The sequence below is a fragment of the Corythoichthys intestinalis genome, chromosome 4 (assembly GCF_030265065.1).
Source record: "Corythoichthys intestinalis isolate RoL2023-P3 chromosome 4, ASM3026506v1, whole genome shotgun sequence".
Taxonomy (NCBI): Eukaryota; Metazoa; Chordata; class Actinopteri; order Syngnathiformes; family Syngnathidae; genus Corythoichthys; species Corythoichthys intestinalis.
This window is the reverse complement of record NC_080398.1, coordinates 30,420,200-30,443,607: the sequence shown is the minus strand read 5'-3', so window position 1 is coordinate 30,443,607 and position 23,408 is coordinate 30,420,200. Positions and strand designations below refer to the sequence as shown.

At 39.4% G+C, this 23,408-nt stretch overlaps 1 protein-coding gene across 1 annotated transcript in view; it reads right to left on the bottom strand.

Moving 5' to 3' along the window:
- The window catches only part of iglon5 (IgLON family member 5), a 424,128-nt gene that overhangs the window by 385,847 nt on the left and 14,873 nt on the right, over positions 1-23,408 (bottom strand). The window lies entirely within an intron of this gene.

Here is a 23,408-nt window from a genome sequence, read left to right as displayed (position 1 = left end):
CATTAATAATCAAAATGGTGAAGGCGTGTGTGGCGGTCGGTTGCAATAACAGAGAAGATAGACGGAGAGACTTGAAGTACTACCGGATTCCGAGAGACCCGGAGAGGAGAGAGCGAGATGGGCTGCTGCAATTCGACGAGAAAACTGGGCTCCAAACGATTACCACAGATTATGTAGTAGTCATTTTATATCTGGTAAGATGCATTTAATATATATTTAGAGGGTTTTGAGCTGACAACCACAATTAAGATCATTGCTAGGCTAATCGCCGACGACATACACGTATGTATGTAGTGAGAGTGCTATCGCTAAACCATATAAACATTAAAAGCCCTACCTCCATTGACAAATGACATGAAATACATTAGACTTGACAGTGGATGTTAGCAAGAACAAAAGATTTTGAATTGAAAATTTCGTAACTCACCTATCCAAGCACAAGATAGATTCCTGCCGAATTTTCGTGGACGAGGACCTGTTTCACCCAACCAGCAACGAAGTATTTATAAGCCTCCAAGCTCATAAAGTTTTTCAAACTTTCGTGAGAATAGGCTGATTTTGTGTGGACAAGATAGTTGTAAATATCAGGGTCGCTAGCAGATGTCGGGCAAATACGGCGAAGACAGCTGGTTGAAAAACATCGATTTAGGCATCAAATATGGATCTGGCGAATGGATAAACTGAAGATTTTCCACATAACGCCTTTTATGCAACGCATCCAGTGAGTTTACGGCATCCGAAAGCACCGGGTCTTCCATGAAATGCATTATAAATTGCTCGATCAATTGAGACCATTGATAATACAGACACAAAATGACGGACAAGGGGGCGGAACAATACAGCGATCACGTGATTTTGTGACGTCGGTGGGTAGGGTCTATACTCACTCAATGAAGTGTTGCAAGTGCTGCCTTGGAACAGACAGGCTCCGTGTGCGCATGCGTGGGCAGAGGGATAAGGAACCGCGCGCTGGTGTGAATGTGTATGTGACGACGTTCGAGGCAGCCGGACGTGTTGTGTTCTCGGCGATAAACGCCACATGTTAAAAGTAATCCTGAGCAGTTTGTAATTTCCACATGTCACTCCAAGAGTCGCAGGCAAGGGAGGTAACAGAAGCATTTAATAAAGCCAAGTATTTTTCTACGACAGTACTTTATTGTTTCAATATAATTCACTAGGACAGTAACATGTTTAAAACTTATATAATAATACATTTGAAGTGCTTAAAAAACATTTATTTATGTATATATATATATATATATATATATATTTTTTTTTTTTTTATTACAATTTGGGAGGGGGGGTGTCTTATAAATATATCTCTTTCCAATGCTAAATCTGAATAAATACATTGAACACAAAAAAATATACCGTATTGGCCCGAATATAAGACTGCCCTGATTATAAGACGACCCTCTCTTTTTCAAGACTCAAGTTTGAAAAAAAGACTTTTTGAACACCAATTTAATTTTAAACAGAAAATAATTACAGCACATCCGAAACAAATAATTAACACAATATATTTGAGAGAAAAAGCATGTTATTTTGCCTCATTTAAATCTAAATATCTGAACATTTAAATATGTAAACTAAAGTGCAATCACATTCAGAAATGAATGGTTTATTTACATTTCAAAAAGCAGAAGCCAATCTTTGTGATAAAACAACAAAATTGCAATAAATATATTAACCATCAAAGTGAAGTCTAACTGTAACTGTAGTCTTGAAACAAATTTGAATAAGGAAAAACATCGCAATAAAGTAATGACAGTAGCTGAGATCTGTCATGACAGAACATCGCTTCAATGATATCTGGCGCCATCTAGCGTCGTGAATGGGTATACTGTCTAGACCGCGAATATAAGACGACCCCCACTTTTTCAGGCTTATTTCAATGCAAAAAACACCTTCCTATATTCGGGCCAATACGGTATATATATATATATATATTTTTTTTTTTTTCACACTACTTCGCGGTTTTTCACTTATCGCGGTGGGTTCTGGCCCCCATTAACCACGAAAAACGAGGGATCACTGTATAATAATCTAATGAGAATTAATGTTCTGATGGAAAATTTGAAATATTACAAGATAATGTAATTTCAACATTTTTTTTCATGCTGGAATATAATAAAAATATTTACATTGATGAATGATGTAGCCCAGTGTATTGTATTCTGATGAATTTTAGTCCGTGAATACAACTAAAATTATTCTAGGGATTAATCAATGAAATATAGCATAATCAACTTGTAACATGGCATAAAAACCTCTAAACACTACCAAAAAAAAAAATGCATCGAATTTTTGTCAAAATTTAAATAACACGCTGCACCCTATTGATTAGGAGTGTAAATGATTGTGAAGCAAATATGACACATCGGCTTTTCAAATTAACCTGTAGGTCACCATTAACGCAGCAATTATAATTAATGTCAAATCAATTTCATTTGCGAAATGACTTTTCTTCTATTGTTGTTTTAAGCGCCGGAGAGGAAACTTGGAATCTTGGAATGCTATCATTAAGAGCAGGGGTACCCAAAAAAAAATCTTAATCGAAACTCTGCTGCGTCAATAGGGCTTGATTGTGATGGATTGAAGCGAGGATGGACGCCGTCGGCCTGATGAAGAAAACACCTGCATTGTCTGCCCGCATTTGTCACATCTGATTGAGCCGCCTCCCCCCGCTGGAATACAGATCAATTGTGATTATGCTTGTCACAGGCAGGAGGAGAGGGAGAGAAAAAAAAAGTGCCAGCTAAAGTGGCCGTCGAGCGGCTTGATGAAGTAAACAATCCGAGGGCGGGGTCCAATGCCTTTTCACTCTCACGCCTCCACACGTCCACAACTAGTACTTAATCAGGGACACAGCTACAGTTTTTTAACTCTTTAGTTCGTCAAGTTATGGCTACATAAAATCTTTCGTTAACAAGACTAACACACTGCTGGCCAAAGTGATTGGCACCCTTGCAATTCTGTCAGATAATACTCAATTTCTCTCAGAAAATGATTACAATTACAAATGCTTTGGTAGTAATATCTTCATTTATTGTGCTTGCAATGAAAAACAGGAAAAAAAAAATGGGGAAAATCATCATTTTACACAAAACTCCAAAAATGCGCCAGACAAAAGTATTGGCACCCTTTGAAAAATCATGTGATGCTTCTGTAGTTTGTGTAATTAACAGCACCTGTTGCTTACCTGTGGCACATGACAGGTGGTGGCAATAACTAAATCACACTTGCAGCCGGTTAAAATGGATTAAAGTTGACTCAACCACTGTCCTGTGTCCTTGTGTGTACCACATTGAGAATAGAAAAAAAAATAAAAAGACCAAATAACTGTCTGAGGACTTGAGAAGCAAAATTTTGAGGAAGTATGGGCAATCTCAAGGCGACAAGTCCATCTCCAAAGACCTGAATAATTTAACTAATAAAATAATAATAATAATAAAAATAATAATAATAAAACTGTGTCTACCGTGTGCAGTGTCATCAATAAGTGTAAAGCCCATGGCACTGTGGCTAACCTACCTAGATGTGGACGGAAAAGGAAAAATTGACGAGAGATTTCAACGAAAGATTGTGCAGATGGTGGATAAAGAACCTCGACTAACATCCAAACAAGTTCAAGCTGTCCTACAGTCCGAGGGTATAACAGTGTCAACCCGTACTATTGGTCAGCGTCTCTATGGTAGGACTCTATGACTCTTTGATGCGACCCATTTTTGGAGTTTAGTGTAAAATTGTAATGATTTTTTTTTTTTTTTAACTTTTTTTTTTTTTTTTTTTCATTGCTAGCAAAATAAATGAAGATATTACTACCAAAGCATTTTTAATTGCAATCATTTCCTGGGAGAAATTAAGCAATATCTGACAGAATTGCATGGGTGCCAATACTTTTGGCCAGCAGTGTTTTTTTATATCGACTTATGCTTTTCACCTCAGGTGAGCTATTATAATAGAACTTAGCAGGCTTCCCATCGCGGGCGACCATATTGGTGACGCTTGAATATAATGAGTTGGTTTAATGCGTGAATGATAGTAATATTACTGCTGCATGGATAAGGTTGTTACTGTTACTATCATTATTGCCTCTAATTTACTGACGCTGAAATCACTCAATTTCTTGAGCACTAAAACTACTAATTGTTACAACGTCAAGGCACTTAAGTTACTGCGACTAACATCAAAGTCATTAATGTTAATGACGCTAATGTCAATGAGTGCAAAATTTACTAGCGCCAACGTTAAATCCGCTACCATCAACAGCAATTAAGTTACTGCTACTATCGTCATTTTGTTGGGTGCTAAATTCACCAGCGCTGTTAACGAATTGGCTGGCAGCAAATAATCGCTGCCAAACCTCCCAGTCAAAATGGATTGGATTTCCATCACTGTCAATGGCAGCGAATGAGCCAGCCCAACTCTTGGCGACCTTTTAACAACACTGTACTTTACATAACCCGATTTAAAGTCAATAATACGAGCGCTCCTTTACACGCTGCTATGTACATTATTGACCCGTCAGCAAAAAGATGCCGTATCAGCGCAACATTGCCTGACATTAAGCAGCTAATTGCCCTTAGCTGACTCCTTCATTATTCCTTAACGTCACCAAAGATCCACGCGCTGTGTAAAAGGTCACGGGGAAACGTCGGTTAGAGCCCTTTGGATCGGAAACATGGTCAATCGTAAAACACTTGTATAGCGCCTTTCCACCTTTAAGGCACTCAAAGCGCTTTATACTGTATCCTAGCCTACCTATAGACCCTCCCCACCGACGTCACAAAACCACGTGCTCGCTGTGTGGTTCCGCCCACTTGTCCGTCATTTTGTCTCTGTATTAGCATTGTTTTCAATTGATCGAGGAATTTAAAATGCATTTCATGGAAGACCCGGTGTTTTCTGATGCCGTAAACTCACTGGATGTGTTGCATAAAAGGCGTTATGTGGAAAAGCTTCGTTCTATACAGTCGCCAGATCCATATTTGATGCCCAAATCGATGTTTTTCGACCCACTGTCTTTGCCCTGTCTGCCTGACATCTGCTACGCTGATATTTACAGTTATCTTGTCCACACAAAATCAGCCTATTCCCACGAAAATTTGAAAAACTTCAAGAGCTTGGAGGCTTATAAATACTTCGTTGCTGGTTGGGTGAAACAGGTCCTCGTTCGGCAGGAATCTATCTTGTGCTTGGAAAGGTGAGTTACGAAATTTTCAATTCAAAATCTTTTGTTAATGCTAACATCCACTGTCAAGTCTAATGTATTTCATGTCGTTTGTCAATGGAGTTAAGGCTTTTAATGTTTATATGGTTTAGCGATAGCACTCTCACTACATACATACGTGTATGTTGTCGGCGATTAGCCTAGCAATGATCTTAATTGTGGTTATTTGTCAGCCCCGTAGACGAGGCCAGTTTCTTTCACTTGGTACCAGCTAAATATTATTCAAAAAATAACGATGGTGGAAGAAAGGGAAGTCACAAACATCTTGAATTTGAAACTATGTCGTACTACGTCGTATGTTGTCGGCGATTAGCCTCGCAAGGATCTTAATTGTGGTTATTTGTCAGCTCCGTAGACGAGGCCAGTTTCTTTCACTTGGTACCAGCTAAATATTATTCAAAAAATAACGATGGTGGAAGAAAGGGAAGTCAAAAACATCTTGAATTTGAAACTATGTCGTACTACGTCGTATGTTGTCGGCGATTAGCCTCGCAATGATCTTAATTGTGGTTATTTGTCAGCCCAAAACCCTCTAAGTATATCTTAAATGCATCTTACCGGATATAAAATGACTACTACATAGTCTGTGGTGATTTTTTGGTGCCCAGTTTTCACGTCGAATTGCAGCCGTCCATTTCGCTCTCCTCTTTGGATCCCTCGGAATACGGTAAAACTTCAAGTCTCTCCTTCCATCTTCTCTGTTAGTGCAACCAACAGCCACACACGCCTTCACCATTTTGATTATTAATGTTAAGGAGCAGAAAAACACGCCGTAAATAGGAGGAATGTACGTAGCCGTAACAGGTTAACACTATGTTTTGACGGACAAGTGGGCGGTACTATTCAGGAGAGCGGAGCTGTGACGTCACGTGGGTAGGGTCTATTGGTGACGGCACCAGGGGCAATGTTGGGTTCAATATCTTGCTTAAGGATACTTAGGCGAGAATCATAAGCGGAGTTTAAGGGGGGGGGGGGGCAAGGGGGCCACCCCCGCCCCTGGTGGCCTAAAACTGTAATTGCATGTAATTGATTTTCCTATGTATATATAAAAGTTGTAAAGCAATAATATAAATAACAAAAATGAACAAAAAAAACAAAACAAAAATAAAAACAAAAAAAAGATTTTTATAATTGGTCTAAAAAAATGTTTCGAACAGATCATGTGACGAGCGTCTTAGACAGCCATTTGCTTTGCATATTATTTTCAACAACAACAACAACAGTTATTTGCTTTGCATATTATTTTCAACAGCAACAACAACAAAAATAGGGAAGGTCAATTGTATTTTTCAAATGATTTTTGTCTTTGTTTGAACATATTTTTTGGGATTAAGCAACTTTTTGGGGGGATTGAATGATTTAGACACAAATGTCCTACCTATACTAGGGCCCAAACACAAAAAGGATTGCTAAAATCAAAGAAAACTTTTTTAATTGAAAAAATAAGTGTTCAAATGCAAATATTTGAGTCACAAATATTTTTTCGCATTCAAAAACTTTTTTCTATGATTGAAATTTTTCTTTTTTTGATTAAAGTGATTTGTCTTTTGAAAATATAGATTTTTTTTTTAAGCAACTTATTTTTGGATTGAATAATAAAACACAAATGTCCAAGCCAAAATGTGGCCCAAACGCAAAACAACATTACTTCAATCAAAAAAGTTGCTTCAAACAAAAACAAAAAAAAAATCGACTTCAATCAAAAATAAATTCGAAGAAAAATAGCTTTCAAATTTATTTTTGAATTCAAACCCATTTTTTATTGAAGTGACATTTTTCTTCATTGAAAATATACACTCACAGGCCACTTTATTAGGTATACCTGTCCAACTGCTCGTTAACACTTAATTTCTAATCAGCCAATCACATGGCGGTAACTCAGTGCATTTAGGCATGTAGTCATGGTTTAAGACAATCTCCTGTAGTTCAAACCGAGCATCAGTATGGGGAAGAAAGGTGATTTGAGAGACTTTGAACATGGCATGGTTGTTGGTGCCAGAAAGGCTGGTCTGAGTATTTTAGAAACTACTGATTTACAGGGATTTTCACGCACAACAATCTCTAGGGTTTACAGAGAACGGTCCGAAAAAGAAAAACTATCCAGTGAGCAGCAGTTCTGTAGGCGGAAATGCCTTGTTGATGCCAGAGGTCAGAGGACAATGGCCAGACTGGTTCGAGCTGATAGAAAGGCAACAAAGACTCAAATAACCACCCGTTACAACCAAGGTAGGCAGAAGAGCATCTCTGAACGCACAGTACGTCGAACTTTGAGGCAGATGGGCTACAGCAGCAGAAGACCACGCCGGGTGCATTCCTTTCAGCTAAGAACAGGAAACTGAGGCTACAATTTGCACATGCTCATCGAAATTGGACAATAGAAGATTGGAAAAACGTTGCCGCGTCTGATGAGTCTTGATTTCTGCTGCGACATTCGGATGGTAGGGTCAGAATTTGGCTTCAACAACATGAAAGCATGGAGTATTGCTGCTGACCATGTCCATCCCTTTATGACCACAATGTACCCAACTTCTGATGGCTACTTTCAGCAGGATAATGCGCCATGTCATAAAGCTGGAATCATCTCAGACTGGTTTCTTGAACATGACAGTGAGTTCACTGTACTCAAATGGCCTCCACAGTCACCAGATCTCAATCCAATAGAGCATCTTTGGGATGTGGTGGAACGGGAGATTCGCATCATGGATGTGCAGTCGACAAATCTGCACCGTGTGATGCCATCATGTCAATATGGACCAAACTCTGAGGAATGCTTCCAGTACCTTGTTGAATCTATGCCACGAAGAATTGAGGCAGTTCTGAAGGCAAAAGGGGGTCCAACCCGTTACTTGCATGGTGTACCTAATAAAGTGGCCGGTGAGTGTATATTTTGATTGAAGCAACTTATTTTGATTGAAGCAACTTTTTGGGGGGATCGAATACGACACAAATCTACCTCCATATGACTCCACCCAGGGGATGCAATTTTTCACTTCCGCGTTACGATGGCGACGTCACGGTCTAAAAATAGCATTCGTGCGGTACATGAATGTAAATTGTACTTGTTCAATTGTCTACGCAAGCCGCTGCCACTATGGTGGAACAGGTTGGATCTCTGCTTGGAATTAATTTACATTTACTTAAACTTACTGTAAGTCCAGTTTACTTAAAACGTTGAGTTTAAAATACTTCACTTCACTTTTTTTTTTTTTTTTTTTTTTTTTAAGTTTTCCAAATAGGTTGGCTTGAAATTTCAAGTTTCAAGTTTATTTCAAGAATTTTTTTTTTTTTTTTTAAGTGTAAACTGTTTAATTTTTTTATAGTGATGTGCTGATATTTTTGCACCTGAGTCTGAGTCACCTGGTTTTGATTTTGTTTTTTTTTTTAAGCTCCAAACATGTTACTGTCCCACCATGCCGCCTTCATAATGTGATTTGTAAACAAGAATAACGTAGAAAAAAGCTTGTCTTCCTTAAATGCTTAATTGAGCAAGTCCACTCACGCTTTGACGCTCACACTCAAGAGAACAGCCTCTCACTTACACAGTGAGTTGCCACTGCACGTTTATGCAAGTTTAACAATGATTTACAGATTTGTGCTTTTGATTGTAGAGCTACCAAGCTTCTGTGGCAAGATCAAAGCTACAAACCTGCCAATCATTATTAACTTTAAGTACCAAACATAAGCTGGAAAGTTTGGCCACACTGCGTAGCAGGAGGGAGGGTGAGAGGCTGTAGCACTGTATGAGCCTGAAGCAGAAAAACAAATATATTTTCAAAATTAAAAACGCAATTCTTTTGCACCCAATCACGATCCTCTAAAAAATGGTGCGATAGACCCGATTTCCAATCACGTGATCCGATCGGGACATCGCTATTTTTTTTTTTTTTTTTAATCTAAGTGAAGGCTATGAAGACCATTTCGTTTTGTCTTTTGAAACAAGTGGCCCATTTATGTTAACACGCAGAAGCAAATTTCAATATAAAAATTCGGGGCAGTTTACATGTAGACTCTGCGACACAAAGACACAATGACTGAGTAGCGGAATGGCCTCACGTGCATATGGTGTCGGCGAGGATGAAAAATTCTGAATCCTGCCTCCAAAATGGAAGAATTCGATTGCGGGGGATTCGGGGGGCTTGCTCTTCATGCATATCAAAAGCTCCCGCGGCGCGAGACCGCGCCAATAACGTCAGAACTCATACACGTCACATTGGGTATGCACAGCGGTGCTACGAAACATTAAAAACAGCAAATATGGCGGAATGTCCGATTTAGTTTACTGTTTTGATAATATTCTTAAATTAAATAGGTTGAATGTTTCCATTTTTGTGCCTTTTTTAAACAAGAGAAAAATGCCATTGCTTCGAGTGGGCGGGCATGTTTTTATCCGGGCTGAGGAGCTTGGTGGGGTCAAAGTCCATCATTTGCTGTCGCCTTGTAAATCTGCAGTGCCCCCAAGGGCCTAGCATGAATACTACATCGTTTTCATGCAGAATTGCGACATTGTTCGAATGGAGACGGGCCCGTATAAATGCAAATTTGAAATTTTTCATATTCTCGGAGAGTCATCATGTAAACGGCCCCTTAGTTTGAATCAAACAAAGCACTTTCACTGTAAAAAAAAAAAAAAATTCAAGTGCGTATTGTCTTCATCTGCTGAATGGAACTCTATTTAGCATGGTGCCGTGGATGACAAACACGTAAAACCAAAATAGATTGGACTTCTATTATTATTAATAGAAACAAATACCTTAAACGTTGCTGAGAAAAAACATGTTTTTGGCACGGAATACGTTAAGGAAAATAAAAAATAGAATAAAAACGGAACTAATAGTTACTGTTCATAAAACTTACTCTAAAAAAGTGACGTTGTTAAATTTCTAGTTAACTGTGGCAGCAGTGGCTGCCACACACAGTAAACAGCAACCTCTCCAAGGACGCTTGGCTAAAACGTTTTAATTGGCGTCATCGCTGAAACGTAGCCAGCAAAGAGTCAACAAGTACAATTTGTGATGGCATTTTTACAGCAAACCGCGCCGTCGTAGCAATCCTCGGAGTGTCTTGAATAATGTTTTGGAACCCGGAGCGATCCGTGTCGGCGCACTAATGGAATTTCACCGCGAAGAGCGGCACGGGCTTTTAGCGCTATCCAACCCGGGATCTAATTAGCAAAATATCACAAAACAATAGCGCAGCGTACGTCTGCTCTCAAAGCTAATTAAAAGAACTATCTCAAGCTGGCACAATTGTTTGATAAAATCGCACCTAACATCCCGATGGTCGCAGCTTTTCTGTTTAGAAAAAAAATGTTAACATTTAAATGTAGCAAATTAAAACAGTAGAGCATTTAACGACGCTAATCTTTGGCTTGTCAATCCGTGTTTTAAAATGAAAAGAGCCATCTTTGATATACAAGCTGTGAAAGTTTCTGATGAGGCTGCTCGAGTGGAGTCTAGACTCACAGCACAGCATGAACTACAGAAAAACATATCAGTCGTAAATGACGACTGCTTCCCTGGTTTTTATGCAACTTTTTTTTTTTTAATCAAAAGAACTGTTGTTTTGATGTACTAGTTTGTAAAAGAACATCTGAGGTCGTAGACTATTGCTAGGGGCACAATCCTGTGTTATACATTTATTTTTGTGGGAACTATGAAGAAACTCAAATTGGCACAATGGCATCTACAGCTAAAATCAAAAGAGACCATTCTTTGATGTATGAGCCATGAACGTTTGTCAAAAGATCTGCAGAGGCTTGCACGACCATTGATTAGATTCAGCGGCCTGAAAAAGAAAAAAAATGACAGCAACAAACTGGCAAAACAACTACAAAACTATAGTAGGGAGGATAAGTTCAAAATACACTCACCGGCCACTTTATTAGGTACACCTGTCCAACTGCTTGTTAACACTTAATTTCTAATCAGCCAATCACATGGCGGCAACTCAGTGCATTTAGGCATGTAGACATGGTTTAAGACAATCTCCTGCAGTTCAAACCGAGCATCAATATGGGGAAGAAAGGTGATTTGAGTGACTTTGAACGTGGCATGGTTGTTGGTGCCAGAAGGGCTGGTCTGAGTATTTCAGAAACTGCTGATCTGCTGGGATTTTCACGCACAACCATCTCTAGGGTTTACAGAGAATGGTCCGAAAAAGAAAAAATGTCCAGTGAGCGGCAGTTCTGTGGGCGGAGATCAGAGGAGAATGGCCGGACGGGTTCGAGCTGATAGAAAGGTAACAGTGACTCAAATAAACACCCATTACAACCAAGGTAGGCAGAAGAGCATCTCTGCTCTGAACGCAGAGTACATCGAACTTTGAGGCAGATGGGCTACAGCAGCAGAAGACCACGCCGGGTGCCACTCCTTTCAGCTAAGAACAGGAAACTGATGCTACAATTTGCACAAGCTCATCGAAATTGGACAATAGAAGATTGGAAAAACGTTGCCTGGTCTGATGAGTCTCGATTTCTGCTATGACATTCGGATGGTAGGGTCAGAATTTGACGTCAACAACATGGAACCATGGATCCATCCTGCCTTGTATCAACGGTTCAGGCTGGTGATAGTGGTGTAATGGTGTAAGGAATATCTTCTTGGCACTCTTTGGGCCCCTTGGTACCAATTGAGCATCGTTGGAACGCCACAGCCTACATGAGTATTGTTGCTGACCATGTCCATCCCTTTATGACCACAATGTACCCAACTTTTGATGGTTACTTTCAGCAGGATAATGCGCCATGTCATAAAGCTGGAATCATCTCAGACTGGTTTCTTGAACATGACAATGAGTTCACTGTACTCAAATGGCCTCCACAGTCACCAGATCTCAATCCAATAGAGCATCTTTGGGATGTGGTGGAATGGGAGATTCGCATCATGGATGTGCAGCCAACAAATCTGCACCAACTGTGTGATGCCATCATGTCAATGCTTCCAGCACCTTGTTGAATCTATGCCACGAAGAATTGAGGCAGTTCTGAAGGCAAAAGGGGGTCCAACCCGTTACTAGCATGGTTTACCTAATAAAGTGGCCGGTGAGTGTAAATATGGCATCATGGTTATTTCAACTTAAATTAAAAAAATTAATAAATAAATAAAAAGACTTTCAATACTAGATAAATGGTGCAGCGTCATTAACAGTGTTGGGAATAACGCTGTTATAAATAACGTCGTTACACAACGTTACCTTTTTTTACCCATTACTGGGGTATTTAATCAGAACACAGTTCAGATCAGCAGATCCTTAAATGCAGGTGACCCAGAGGCAAAGACAACTGATCGGGACATCCCTAAAAAAAAATCAGCCTCGGTTGCAACTTCTGACTAGACTGCTCCTTGAGATATGATTATATGTTGTACTAACAATAGAACTGAGCTAATCAAGGATCAAGCTGACACTGTGGCATCTTCAGCTTTAATCAAAAAGAGCCCTTGGTTTGATGTATGATCTCATCAAAATTTTTAAAAGATCTGCTGCCCGAGCACTGACTTGACTCACCCCGCATTAATAAAAAAAAAAAATTATTACAGCTACAAAAGTATGTCTGCTAACAATGTGTCGTCTTGCAGAATTCACCAGCTAGAGTCCTGAATAGTTTTCTACTACAGCAGATATGTCTATCAAATCAACCAAAAATCTTTAGGTTAAGCAATATACTCATTATCCTTCTAACGTTATTGTATCATAAGCATGACAGGAAAATGCTATTGCTATGCTCCTGCCACAATAGCACTGACCCACATTGGCCTCAAGTCAATAGCACACTGGTGATGACCCTGAACACACCTGCAAAATCAATCGGTCGCCATGGCCACCTGTTGTGTGACTCTTCCTCGCGCCATCTGCTTCTATCCAGCCTTCTACTTTTTTCCCCCTTCCCTACATCTTTGCATGCCAGCCACAGCATCACCCTCCCGTCATTTTTTTTTGTCCCACGCTCATTATCCTTGCCGACAAGCACCCTTAGCGGCTAACAGGAAGTAGAATAATGCAGGGGTGGATTCTTACAGACGCCTTATGAAGTGCCAGTGAGGAGGGCCTTAGCCTCTTAGAGCATGTTTGTTATGCATCGTTCGTTAGTGCGGTAGCCACTGTCACTCCACCTTTTCATGTGCTTGCTATTAAAAAATGTTTTAAAATCTTGGCATTTACGTTTTTTTTTCTATACGACAAGGCGCATATGCGAGACAGTTCCCAGAATGCGTTAGTTACTGAATTTTTCGATGTACAGTGAAGAAAATACGTATTGAACTAGGGTTGTTCCGATCATGTTTTTTTGCTCCCGATCCAATCCCGATCGTTTTAGTTTGAGTATCTGCCGATCCCGATATTTCCCGATCCGATTGCTTTTTTTTGCTCCCGATTCAATTCCAATCATTCCCGATAATTTTTCCCGATCATATACATTTTGGCAATGCATTAAGAAAAAAATGAATACAACTCGGACGAATATATACATTCAACATACAGTACATAAGTACTGTATTTGTTTATTATGACCATAAATCCTCAAGATGGCATTTACATTATTAACATTCTTTCTGTGAGAGGGATCCACGGATAGAAAGACTTGTGACTTTGTATATTGTGACTAAATATTGCCATCTAGTGTATTTGTTGAGCTTTCAGTAAATGATACTCTAGCCATGCCCCAATGCATGATGGGAAGTGGAACCATGACTGTGCGTAGTGCAACCAAGTGATATATCTTCTCTGCGTTGGGAAATAACTTAAGGTGTTAAGAAAGAGATCAATTGCTACCTTGCTTCCCCACAGTGCTTCCCATGATATTGCTAATCATTTGGAGAGGGATTGTAAGGCTTTAGCCAATCCAAAAAAGGCTCCAAAGGCTGCCAAAGTTCACTCTACTCATTTTACGCTGCCTTTTATCTCTCTATATAGGTAAAACGGCGCCATTACAGATTGAGCGCGACAATGCGTGAGTGGGTCGTGCAGCGCATGCTTTAATTACATTAAATATTTTAACGTGATACATGTTTTAAAAAATTAATTACCGTCGTTATCGGGATAAATTTGATAACCCTACCTTAAGCCTAAACTAAAGACTCTGGATGAGTGTAATATATTATGTTTATAAATTTAAATACAATTAGAAAACGATTTAATTAAAAAATATATATATTTAAAAAAGGCATGGCCGATATTTTTTTGCCGTTTCCGATACTTTGAAAATGACGTGATCGAACCCGATCGATCAGCATCCCAATCGATCAGGACATCTCTATATTGAACACCATGCTATTTTGCAAGTTCCCCCACTTAGAAATCATGGAGGGGTCTGAAATTTTCATCGTAGGCGCATGTCCACTGTGAGAGAGGTCATCTAAAAAGAAAAATTCCAGAAATCACAATGCATGATTTTTCATCAATACATTTTTGTGTTACAGCTGCAAATAAGTATTTGAACACCTATCTATCAGCTAGGATTCAGACCCTGAAAGACCTGTTAGTCCGCCTATTAAAAGTCCACCTCCACGCCATGTATTATCCTCAATCAGATCCACTTGTTTGAGGTCAGTAGCTGCATAAAGACACCTGTCCACCCCATACGATTAGTAAGACTCAAACTTGTAACATGGGCAAAACCAAAGAGCTGTCCAAAGACACCAGAGACAAAATTGTACACCTCCACAAGGCTGGAAAGGGCTACGGAGCAATTACTAATCAGCTTGGTGAAAAAAGGTCCACTGTTGGAGCCATCATTAGAAAATGGAAGAAGCTAAACATGACGGTCAATCTCAATCTGAGTGGAGCCCCATGTAAGATATCACCTTGTAGGGTCTCAATGATCCTAAAAAAGGTGAAGAATCAGGCCAGAACTACACAACAGGAGTTGGTCAACGATCTGAATAAAGCTGGGACCACAGTTTCCAAGGTTACTGTTGGTAATACACCAAGACGTCATGGTTTGAAATCATGCATGGCACGAAAGTTCCTCTACTTAAACCAGCACATGTCAAGGGTCGTCTTTAGTTTGCCTATAACCATTTGGATGATGTAGAGGAGTCACGGGAGCAAGTTTTGTGGTCTGATGAGAGCAAAAAAGAACTTTTTGGTGGTAATGCCACTGATCGTGCTTGGAGGAAGAAGAAGGATGAGTACTATCCCAAGGACACCATCCCTACTGTGAAGTATTGGGGTGGTAGTTTCATGCTTTGAGGGTGTTTTTCTGTGCCTGGAACAGGCCGAGTGCACTGTATTAAAAAGAGGATGACAGGGGCCCAGTATTGTAAGATTTTGGGGAACAACCTACTTCCTTCAGTCAGAGCATTAAAGATGGGTCGCAGCTGGTTCTTCCAACATGACAATAACCCCATGCACACAGCCAGGAAAACCAAGGAATGGCTCCGTAAGAAGCATATCAAGGTTCTAGCATGGCCTAGCAAGTCTCCAGACCTAAACCCAATAGAAAACCATTGAAAGGGAGCTGAAATTCCATGTTTCTCAGCGACAGCCCAGAAACCTGACTGATCTAAAGATCTGTGTTGAGGAGTGGGCCAAGATCCCTCCTGCAGTGTGTGCAAACCTGGTGAAAAACTACAAGAAAGGTTTGACCTCTGTAATTGCAAACAAAGGCTATTGTACCAAATACAGTTGTACCTCGACATATGATCACTTCGACATCCAACGTATAATTTAACTCGCTATTTGTTTCTACATCCGACGATACGCTCGAAATATGACGATTTTTGACAGCACCGTTTTTTTTGTTTTGCCGGAAAACGGACGCACGGCTGATTTTCTTGTGAGAGAAATCAATACTGGATCCAAAAAGGTTAGTGCAGGTGGAGGAAAAAAAGAAGAGGTGACGCTTACCATTGAAATGAAGATGTAAATGATAGCAAAATATAAGCATGGTGTGTGCATCCATGAACTGGATTGACAACAGGGCTGTTGAATGTCAATATCGGCCAGCGGTCCTCCTTTGTTGGCCAGTCGTTATAAGTTAAGGTGACAATTCTTCATGTGGTAAGAAATCGCCAGCTTTGTCAGGTTTGTAATCATTTATTCCATCAACTCGACTAGTGTCCGCTGCTTTTGACGCCAGCATCAAAACAGAAAGAAAGATCGAACCGCGGTCTCTTGCCCACCGTCACGTCAGCCCCGCGGTGTGTTCAGGTACAGCAAAAAAAGTCCACCACATTAGAACCTGATTCGTTACATTATTACAGGTATTATTATTATTATTATTACTATTATTATATTATTGTTAATCTGATTTTAAATAATAATTTATGTGTTTTGCTCTTTGTAATTGCTATTTGCAATAGTAACAGCAGTATTTATTGTAGGTTTTTGGGTTGTGGAACGAATTAATGGAATTATAATGTATTCTTATGGGAAAATCCTGCTCGACATAGGACCATTTCGACTTACAAACAAGGTCCTGGAACGAATTAACTTTGTACGTAGAAGTACCACTGTATTAGCAATATTGTGTATGTATTGTTCAAATATTAATTTTCAGCTGTACCGCACAAATAAATTGTTGAAAAAAAATCATACATTGTGATTTCTGGATTATTGTGCTTACGATGAAAATATCAGACCCCTCCAGGATTTCTAAGTGGGAGAACTTGCAAAATAGCAGGGTGTTCATATACTTATTTTTTTCACTTTAGAAACCAGTTGTAAAATATACCAGTCACTTTACTGTGCTAGACTTATCATCATGGACAAGTACTGTCTGTTCCAGAATGTTCTAGACAAATACAAGTACTTACCAGACATTTAACCAAATGGGCTTGACTGTAGCAGGAAGGGACTAAACAGAGGAATATACTTGATAGTTTCATGATTGATTGTAAACTGGAATGAACTGTAGCCCGACTGTGCTAGGCTGTCCTAGTCAATTACCGGAATGTGTTCGGTAGTCACCAAAATAGACTACGTACAGTCTCTCATCGGTTAAAGATTAGACTAGGAAAAGATGACAGTTACCAAAAGATGATTGACTGGTACCAGCATAAACAGTGTAACTGAGTTAAACAGGGGTGAAAGTGGCTAGAATTTCTTGCCGGAACTCCCCGAAGTTAAGGTCGCCACAGAGCCAGAAATGTTCTTAATTTTTTATTTATTTATTTATTTATTTATTTTAACCTCTCAAACTACTGAAATGCCAAGAAAACTGTTTTAGCAGTTATTTCTATAACACATACAAAAACTGATTTTCATTCAAAATTGTATTTTTTCAATGATTTGGAAAATAAAAGTTAACAAAAACGGCAATAACCCAAACGATCTCCCAATTTTTTTTTTCCCTCATTTCCTCACATACTAAATGCCAAATCTCAATTTTAACTACTTAAGAACATAGGATGTATAGACCCTACCCACCGACGTCACAAAATCACGTGATCGCTGTATTGTTCCGCCCCCTTGTCCGTCATTTTGTGTCTGTATTATCAATGGTCTCAATTGATCGAGCAATTTATAATGCATTTCATGGAAGACCCGGTGCTTTCGGATGCCGTAAACTCACTGGATGCGTTGCATAAAAGGCGTTATGTGGAAAAGCTTCAGTTTATCCATTCGCCAGATCCATATTTGATGCCTAAATCGATGTTTTTCGACCCGCTGTCTTTGCCGTATTTGCCTGACATCTGCTAGCTACCCTGATATTTACAACTATCTTGTCCACACAAAATCAGCCTATTCTCACGAAAGTTTGAAAAACTTCAAGAGCTTGGAGGCTTATAAATACTTCGTTGCTGGTTGGGTGAAACAGGTCCTCGTCCACGAAAATTCGGCAGGAATCTATCTTGTGCTTGGAAAGGCGAGTTACGAAATTTTCAATTCAAAATCTTTTGTTCTTGCTAACATCCACTGTCAAGTCTAATGTATTTCATGTCATTTGTCAATGGAGCTAGGGCTTTTAATGTTTATATGGTTTAGCGATAGCACTCTCACTACATACATATGTGTATGTTGTCGGCGATTAGCCTAGCAATGATCTTAATTGTGGTTGTCAGCCCAAAACCCTCTAAATATATATTTTAAATGCATCTTACCAGATATAAAATGACTACTACATAATCTGTGGTAATCGTTTGGAGCCCAGTTTTCTCGTCGAATTGCAGCAGCCCATCTCGCTCTCTCCTCTCCGGGTCTCTCGGAATCCGGTAGAACTTCAAGTCTCTCCATCTATCTTCTCTGTTATTGCAACCGACCGCCACACACGCCTTCACCATTTTGATTATTAATGTTAACGAGCAGAAAAACACGCCGTAAATAGGAGGAATGTATGTAGCCGTAACAGGTAAACACGATGTGTTGACGGACAATTGGGCGGCACCAGTCAGGAGGGCGGATTTGTGACGTCACGTGGGTAGGGTCTATATTAAAATTGAAGTTAATGTAAACATTTTTTAATATTAAAATTGAAGTTAATGTAAACATTTTTTAACAATAAAGATATAAGTAACATACATTCAGAAAAATAAGTACAAATGACATATTACGCAGAGTGAAACGGAATATATTTTGAAGATCACGCAAACATTTACTTTTTTTAAATCATAAGGAAATGAATATAGTAGCCCAACATGAACAAATATAAGTCCAAAGTGCACATTGGCAGCTAAGATGTTCTGAACCGCCCCATCTGAGCAAATAAAACTAAATATGATAAATAAGCCTACTCAACTCTTTCGTTGCTCTTAGAGATTGAATCCATTTTATGTTACATGGCCCTTTTTTTGTCACATCAATTCAACAACCTTTTTTTTCTTGCTGTTCCAGAAAACATGCACGTTTGAACCAATCAGAGCTAACAGTCTTTGCTGATCACATGTCAGCATGTCAGCCAATTGAACAGATAAATGAGTCCAGGTATTTTGCTTTGCTGCGTTCATTCGCACATTGACGTGACTCATCATCGTCAGACTCCGATACCTGCAGCAGCTGGGGAAACCTCCATGCCGTCCGTGGAATAGAATAAATATTGGTGGAAAGGGATTACGCTACACAAGCACTTTATTTTGCTTGTTGTTAACACTTGTGTATGTAAATCTGATGTTGGTGGAATGTTTTCTTCTTGGGGATGAAATGCATGTGTAGCAGCTTAGTTTTTTTTTTTACATAGCGTTTTGACAGTTGCTGTCATATTTTCGGAATCAAAGCACCGTGTACCAGAACTGCGTTCTGGCCCTGAATCTTATACCGGAACTGCGTTCCTGACCGTTCTGGCCCACTTTTAACCCTGGTTAAGACTTACAGTCACCAGAATGTAAGAGTTGTACATGTAGTAGTACATGTTTCACCATTGCCAGTACATGCTAAAACAGTAGGCAACTACATAACAGTTAATAAACTTACTCATCTAGACAGCTTCATGCCTCATTTCAGCCTTAGTGCACTGTATTGATTGCAACTGAACTGATCTGGTCATCTTGGAAGAAATTTCACTCTTCATTTAAGCAGGCTCCATCAGTTAATGCAACAGGTTAGTTAAGTTAGCATGAGCTAGTTTCTGGAACGGACTAGATAGTTTCTAGAATGTATTAAACACCAGAACTGATTAGTTATCAGAATGTGTTTAGTCTTATCAGAATGCGTTAGGCAGTATGAGGAATGTGTTCTATTCAGACACTATTGTGACGTGCCACACTTCAAGAATCTTAGCCTCTCGTTGTATGTTTGCTATGCAACGCTCGTTAGCGCTTCTTCTCCATCTTTTCACGCTCTATCCATTAAAGCCCAAGACACAATTATCCCCATATCTCCCGCACACTCCTGACAATGAGAGTGTGGAACACAATTACTCTCCTCCTTCCTTCAATCTCTCTTTGTGTGCATCTCTCTTGGCTTCAGGAGAAGCTGTTGAAATATGTATTGATCTGTTTTCACACACTTTTTATTTACTTTTCCCGACTCCTCGCTGGAGTCAAGGAGAGCTGAAAACCCTGTGCAACACGAGGCCATTACGTTAGCATGTGTTGCCCCTGCTAGTTTTTTTCTTGCGTGTAAACAGCAAACAATAAAGAAAATGGAATTGAAGCTAGCAGTTTATTTGCCTCAGGCGCTTTGTTGACTGAAAAAGCAGAGACGCTGCTCTTTCTTCAGGAAGGCAGGACCATGCCACAGGCTGTCCCGCTCCGAGTGGAAAAATACAACAATACACTCGACATTAAACCTGCATCGGCAATCCCAAAGTCACAGATGAATGTAAACTTGGACCAACATGGAACATGCAAGTAGCTGTCCAGATGACCTGAACCATAGACTTCAATATCAGGTGACGGGACACTAGGCTCTGGGCTGATCCGTAGGGTGCCTATTTTCAAAAAGTTAAAATTCAAATATTTTCAAAACCAAAGGCACTAGCGACCCAAAACCAAAACAGACACCTCCCTTAGGCATATATGAGTCTCCATGAGCAGCAACATAAAAAAATTCAACGTTGTTCCCTAATAAAATCCCGATTTTTTTTTTTTTTTTTTTTTTTATACAAGTATAACAAAACTTAAAATTGCTATACAATTCTCAAATTTTAGTTTTTTTTTTTTTTTTTTGCCCAAAACAGCAACTTAATGTTTTTTTATTATGTGCAAGTTGTCAACAGCTAATAAATCATTCAATTTTCACAGCAAGCAACTCAATACTTGAGAAAAGCATGCAGAATGATCTTAATTTTACTCAAAAGAAGCAAAATTTTCATTTTTTTTTACATACCAGCCCAACTTAGGTGGAATTCCGCTATTGTGTAACGATACAAACTCCAACATGGCGGTCGTCACAAAACAAGGAGCTTTTCGAGTAGAAAATTCTTGTAAATAAACGCTTAAATCGTGGAATTTATATCAATATGAACGTAGAACAGTCTTGATTCTTGGTTAAAAGGAAAAAACAGGCAGTTATCATTCATTTTCATTTTCAACAAGTTGCTACCAAAATTCAGATTCAGAATATTTATTGTCATTGTTACAAAAAGCACAACGAAACTTTGTTTGGAGCATCCATACAGCTCATGCAGCTAAGTTGGTAAAGTGCAAAACCCATAAAATAAATACCCATCAGTACCAAGTGTAAACATTGACACAGTTTTGGACATATGTACAACAAAGATTCAACAGCAGCATGAGATCATATCAGTGCTAAAGTGCAGAGCAAAAATATACCAGTTAAAAACGGTCATAAATCAGTGCAAAACCCAGATAAGTTAATCAAGTATAGTCAAGTATAGCCTACTGGTCGTCATCCAATGGGTAAGGGTCAAGGAGGAGGAAATAGGGAAAGAGGAAAGATAGAGGATAGAGGATAGAGGAAATCTTCCTTCATAGTAGTGTCTGAGTTAACTTTAAGGCTGCATTGACAGTGCTCGACGCCCCATTCCATTTAGACTGGGAATGTTCGTTCATTCGAAACAAGAGCATTCGCAGTCATTCTGTCCGATTTTCAGTGCATTTACACGTCACTTGCTGTTCATTTTCGGGCATTACGGGTCATTTCCTGTTGAGTTTGAGTCACTGCCTATTCATTTGGGTATTTTATGGGTCACTTCCTGTTTGAGTTACAGAACATGAAGTGACCCATAAAATACCGCAAAATCAACAGGAAGTACCGTATTGCCCCGAATATAAAATGGTGTTTTTTTGCATTGAAATAAGACTGAAAAAGTGGGGGCCGTCTTATATTCGCGTTCTAGATTTTATACCAATTCACGACGCTAGATGGCGCCAGATATCATTGAAGTGATGTTCTGTCATGACAGATCTCAGCTACTCTCAAGTTTAACCAGTTTGCATTATTTTATTGCAATGTTTTTCCTTATTCAGATTTGTTACAAGACTACAGTTACAATTAGACTTCACTTTGATGGTTAATGCAGTTATTGCAATTTTGTTGTTTTATCACAATAGAGTGGTTTGTTTACATTTCAAAAACCAGAAGCCATTCATTTACGAATGTGATTGCACTGTAGTATACATATTTAAATGTTCAGATATTAAGATTTAAATGAGGAAAAATAACATGCTTTTTCTCCCAAGTATATTGTTTCAATCATTTGTTTCAGATGTACTGTAATTATTTTCTGTATAAAAATTTATTTGGTGTTAGAAAAGTCTTTTTTTCAAACTTGAGTCTTGAAAAAGAGGGGGTCGTCTTATCATCAGGGCCGTTTATATTCGGGCCAATACGGTAACTGAAAATCAACAGGTAAATGACCTTAAATGGCCAAAAATTACCTCATTATCCTGGCGCTGGCTGCCACTGACGGCCATAGACGTTCAATCCGTTTGAAGTGGGAGGGATGGCAGCGAATGAACGAATGATCATTCGCTGCCACCCTCCCAGTTCAAATGGATTGGACGTCTACTAGTGATTAACTCACTCCAATTCACAGCAGAAGCTTGTTATTCTGTTTATTAGTTGTTTGTAGAACATCCTAGAATGATTTCCTGACTAGTGTATTGATAATCGTTGTATCGCCATATCATGAGATCATCATGAGCTTTGTATTGCAAATCGTATCATATCGTGAGGTACCAAGAAGTTCCCACTCCAATGCTAAACAGTAGTGTTGTACACACAAGACCATTCATTCATTCTCTCATTCATCTGCCGAGTTGCTTATTCTCACGAGGGTCACCGGCACCCAAGACCCGTATTCACTAAATGGCATATTTTGATGGTCTTTTTCTCGTCTCTGCTTGACAGTAACTACTACAGCAGGACAAATAAAACAAAGTGAGTCATCGGACCAACACTCAGGAGTCCAAACACTTTCACAAAAGAAAAAGCCACACACAAAAGCAATGCCACGGCCCGCATTACCACCTAAGCCTTACCCATTGATTTTGCCTGCGACTTCCTTGTCTGGTGGTAATGAGGACAGGGAGGGAAGTGGGACCCTCATCCCTTGCGGCTCCCTAAGGACCACCCGCCCGCGCTAATCTCGATTGCCTTCCTCTCTCTCCCGCTCTGTCTGTCTTTGACAACATAAAGGCGTCGGCGGAAGGAGGAAGATCACACCAGAGGCTCTCTGCCGCCTGGCCTTTATTTTATTGTCTCCATATAATTGCTATTGGATGAGCGCTATTAATAGCCACCCAGACATGTTTATATATGACAAGCTTGGTTTCAATTGGCTTTACATTGATTTAGCATTCAGACATTTACTACGGTGGGATTCATCTTATCCCCACCC